At 49.4% G+C, this 4,848-nt stretch overlaps 1 protein-coding gene across 7 annotated transcripts in view; it reads left to right on the top strand.

Annotated features, from left to right (window-relative positions):
• The first annotated feature begins 931 nt into the window (after positions 1-931).
• The window catches only part of Brd4 (bromodomain containing 4), an 87,693-nt gene continuing 83,776 nt past the window's right edge, over positions 932-4,848 (top strand). For 5 of the 7 annotated variants that reach the window (XM_021186439.2, XM_021186436.2, XM_021186438.2 and 2 more), the window contains exon 1: positions 1,497-1,574. The gene's annotated coding sequence lies outside the window, so the exon portion shown is untranslated. Of the gene's footprint in view, positions 1,120-1,496; positions 1,575-4,848 lie in introns of those variants that run through there. The other 2 variants (XM_021186437.2, XM_021186435.2) reach the window with 1 other exon arrangement.

The raw sequence follows: 4,848 nt of genomic DNA, 5'->3' as shown, positions 1-4,848 counted from the left end.
AAAAAAAAAAAAAAGAATTAAAGTTAATCTGGAGGACAAGAAAGAGAATGTTCTGATCAATCTTCAGATCCTCCACAGAGGCCAGCCAAAAAAGACCTGGGTGTGGGGTGAACACATGTAATCTCATTACTTGGAAGTCTGAGGCAAGAAGGGTAAGAATTCTTAAGATCCTGCTCTGAAAAAAAAAATCCCCGCTGGATCATTCTCTTATTTCATGATACATGGAATATTTTCCTTAAGTTGATTTCATAAATTGAGTGTAGCGAATATAGTGAAACATGTCTGTATTTTCAGCAATTGTCAGTTCCCACTAACACACAACTAGCCATAGTCCTCTGGCCTTAATGTTCCTCTATCACCTGTCTTTGAGGGCTCTCTTCACCATCTGCTCTTTTGAGTTTGTCATCTGATCATTTAAAATTTTGGATGTCTATTTTAGGCTTAATAATCTTTTCTTGGGGTTGGGGATTTAACTCAGTGGTAGAGCGCTTGCCTAGCAAGCGCAAGGCCCTGGGTTCGGTCCTCAGCTCTGGGGAAAAAAAAAAAAATCTTTTCTTGTCCTTCTTGCATGTGACGATCCCCACTCATCTGCAAGGTTCCTTCCCTGGGTCTGCGTGTCGGCTTCCTCCGAAAAGCTGTTTTCTTATGGATGGCCCTGAAGACTCCTCTTGTCTTCTCTTGATCTTCCCTCTTCTGTGTATCCCTCTGGGGTACACAGTCCGCAGAGACCCTCGATCGTGTTCCAAGGGCTCCCGCCCTCCTCCCCCCAGTCGGGGGAGCCAGTCTCCAGTCCTCACCTCTACAACCGCCGCCGGCACTAACGAAGCTCTCCCGACCCGGGAGGACCAGCGGGACGCGCACGCCGGGCGGCGGCGATGACGCGGGGCCGCGCGCGCAGCGTGCGTGGTGACATCAGTGCGCTGGCGGCGGCGGCAGGGCTGTTTGTTCTGCTCTCCCGCAGCCGAGGAACCGAAGCAGTGGCGGCGGCTGCGGCGGAGGCTGCCAGCAGTGCCCGCGGGCGAGCGGGCCCTGTGAGCGCAGCGGCGCGGCGGGCGCGGCGGACCGGCCCCGGCTTGGCGTCCCGGACAGCGTGCGGCGGCGTGCGGCCTAGCGTCTCAGGTGAGGGGACCGGTGTCCTTCGCGGCCGCGAGGCGGGCTGCCGGGGCCCCACGGCGCGGCCCGCGTAACCTGCATTGCGTAATGGGGCCGGTGCGCCACCACCTACGCCATCGGCGCGGGGGTGGGGAGGCCGCAGTTTCGTGGGCCCGGAGCCTGGTGCTTCTCGCGCCCTGCCGGGGCCGCCCGCGCCGTTGGGGCGGCGGCGGCCGAGTGGGCTCGCGGACTTTGTACCGGGGTAGTTGCGGCCGCCGCTGTCCGCCTTGGCGCGGGCGGCGGCAGGGAACGGGACCGGGACCCGGGGCGCGGGCGCGCTGGGCGGCCGGGGGCGGGCGGGGGGCGGGCCAAGCTCCCGGCACTTCCTGCCGCCGCCATTTTGTCAAGTGAGGAGGAGGAGGAGGAGGAAGAGGAGGAGGAGGAAGCGACTGCCGCTGGATCTGCGGTGCGCGCCGGGCCGCGTAAGTCCGGGCCCGGGATGCTGGCCGCGGGTACCGCCCGCTCTCTCTGGTTGCAGTTCCCCCTTGGGGCGGGCCGCTCTTGCGCGTCGTGCCCCGGCGCGCTCTCCTTCGGTCAGCTGGGTACTCCTGCCAGTGCTGGGATAGCGAGTTCCCGCTTATTAGTCTCACCTTTCCGGCTGTCCCCGGAGCTCTGCCTAGAAAGACATAGAAGATGTGCTTCCATCGCACGCCTGCTCCAGGCTGGACCCAGGGGACAGGAAGGGTGACGAAGGACCAGGAGTCCCTCTCGACCCACCCACTCCCAACCTGGAAGCCTACTCTTTGGGTGCTTTGTTGATGGGTCTCTGCTTGCTGCCGTCCCTTGCAATGGCTTCTTACTTGCAGGAGTGTGTCGGCTTAGGGTGGGGATGTTGGAGAGTTGTGATTCAGCAAAATGACCCCCCCCCACACACACACACACAAACACGGAAATAGCACTTAAACGAGAAGCCCCCAAGGCCGAGCTGGGTTGGAGATGGGAAATCCCACGTTAGTGTAGTGGACAGTGTGAATACTTTGGCTCAGGCCGGTGGGTGAGTCATGTGCCTCTGCTGATTGGCTGACCTCCCTGTTACTCAAGACAAGGGTTTTTTTGTTTGTTTTTTAAAAGTGTTTTTAGCCTGCTTGTTTACTTGTTTATGCTTTTCGAAATCTGGTGAGATTATCTCCTGTGTGTGTGTGTATATATATATGTTGGTTGCCAGTTGCAGCAGCCCTCTTGAGAATGTCTTTACTTACCATCAAAGGTGATATTAATAGTCTCTGGCTACTAAAATCCAACTCGCAGTGTACTTAAGCCAATGTGCTCTTTAGTGCTATAATAAAAAATTGGAAAAATTTTATGAATGGAGATGTCAACTTCCCTTGGAATTGGTAGAGCTTGGATGTTGTAAAGAATGTCACCCACAGGGCTGGAGAGATAGCTCAGCGGTTAAGAGCACTGATTGCTCTTCCAAAGGTCCTGAGTTCAAATCCCAGCAACCACATGGTGGCTCACAACCATCGGTAATGAGATCTGATGCCCTCTTCTGGGGTTTCTGAAGACAGCTATAAATTTAAAAAAAAAAAAAATGTCACCCACAGAAATGCAAAGGAATTGTGAATGTGTTTTCAATTTCAAGTCTTCAGCTAGCCGGGCTTGGTGACTCATGCCTTTAATCCCAGCACTCGGGAGGCAGAGGCAGGTGGATTTCTTAGTTCGAGGCCAGCCTAGTGTACAAAGTGAGTTCCAGGACTGCCAGGGCTACACAGAGAAACCCTGTTTAGAAGTCTTCAGCTGGCGCTCAGTTTTATGGGCTTTGCAATAATTTACAAGAACATTATTTTATTCACTTTAATTTGGATGGGGAATGATCTTTCCATGGAGGGCATTTATAGGTAACCAACTCCTTCCTTTCCAAAGCTTCAACTAGGAAGGTTGGAGAAGGTAACACTGTCAAAGACTGAATTGAATTGATCAAATCTAGAAGGAAAAGCCGAGAATTACGAAATATATTGTTGCTGATTTGTACATCCTAGCTTTGGTAGCCAATAAAGTATGTAAGGACTCAAGCTAAAGTAAGTCTTTTTAAGTGGTATTAGTTGGTCTTAACTGGAAATAAACCTCTTTTATCTTGTTAGCATTCTGCACATGCAAATTGCTAAAGATAAGGGATTTTGCTTATTGATGAAAGCTAGGATACAAAAGTGACTGGGACATTTTGGATGTTCTGAATGCTCGTGTGTCTAGTTTGGAGGGCTGCAAGAGGGAAATTTTATCTAAGGATTGCTGGAGAACCTTAGACCACTTAGTAAAATTTCCACTAAATTATTGAATTATTTAAAGGAATTTAGACTTTGTCTCCAGAGTTAGTCTTTTTTGAGCCAGTTTTGTGATCTTTGTACCAAATTACACTTTCACTTTTGGAGATACAGAAGAAGGCAGTATTTTCAAGTTACACAATTCAGGCAGTTGAATGACTTGAGAGTTAAAAATTGTGTAGACTGGAGATTATGTTTATTAATATTTGTGCACACATACATTCTGCCCCTGGAGAGCAGAAGAGGGCCTCAGGTCCTCCTGAACGAGAGCTATAGAAGGTTGTGAGGAGCCATGAGAATGCTGGGAGCAGAGCCTGGGGCCTCAGCAAGAGTGGCAGTTGCAGACACGCCTTCTCTCGAGGCACTGGAGGCAGGGTTTTGATACAGGGTTGAGTCCAGGCTGGGAGTCACAACAGCCTGTTTGGAGTTGTTTTTAAAGAAAAGCCAGTCTGAGCAGTCTGTTCTGAGAACCCACTGTAAGGGTCTGTGTGGTGTAAAGTGTTTGGATGGTTAGAGTTTGGGAAGAGGGCTCAGCTGCTCTTCCAGAGCTGTGTACAGTGAATGGCCTGTAACTTCAGCTCTTGGGGAACTGACACTGCCTTCTGACTTCCTTCCACCCATGCATGCATAGCACGAGAGCACGCACACACACAAAGTTAAAATTGTAATGTCTAAGTTTGAATGAATTTGTGAGATTAACAAAGGTTGGAAAGAAGAAGGGCGTGATATCAGGGCCCTGTAATCTCAGTACTCAGCAAGTAGAGAGGCCGGAGGTTCTCCAGATCTTGGATAGCTTGGGCCACCTACTGATTCTGTGTTCAAGAAGGAAAGTTTGTCATTGAAACTTACTAATGGAGCTGGGTGTGGTGCCACAGGCCTTAAATCCCAAGTACTCTGGAGGCAGAGAGAGCTTTTGAGGTTGAGGCCAGCGTGGTCTACAGACCCTGTCTTGAAAACCAACCATCCAAAAAACCCCCTTGCTAATAGTATCTGATAAGTCCTTGTGATTTTTATTGTTTTAGTAAGAAAACACCAGACATTTGCAAAGTGAGAATTGTGAGAAAATCCTTGCTGCTGCTATTTCACTTAATACATATGGTATGCACATGTAGCAGATTTTTAGGTTACTTTCATTTTCTTTATAATGAGAATTAAGTTCCACAGGAGAGGGTTTTGTTTGGCTTTTCTTATTCTGTATTGTGTGCTTGGTACCTAGAAGAGCATCTTAACTATTGAATAGGAATTTGCCATACATAATACTAAATGCAAGCTCGTTAAAACAATACTGTGATTTATAAGACGAGTGAGTTTTAACTAAGAATACCACTGAAGTCTCTAGTAACTGTGGTAAGCTTACTGCGGGGTATACAGTTGCTTAAGAGTGCTGCTTTTTTTTTTTTTTTTTTTTTTTTTTTGGTTTTTCGAGACAGGGTTT

This window comes from Mus caroli, chromosome 17, assembly GCF_900094665.2.
Source record: "Mus caroli chromosome 17, CAROLI_EIJ_v1.1, whole genome shotgun sequence".
Taxonomy (NCBI): domain Eukaryota; kingdom Metazoa; phylum Chordata; class Mammalia; order Rodentia; family Muridae; genus Mus; species Mus caroli.
This window is presented reverse-complemented; position numbering and strand designations above follow the sequence as displayed.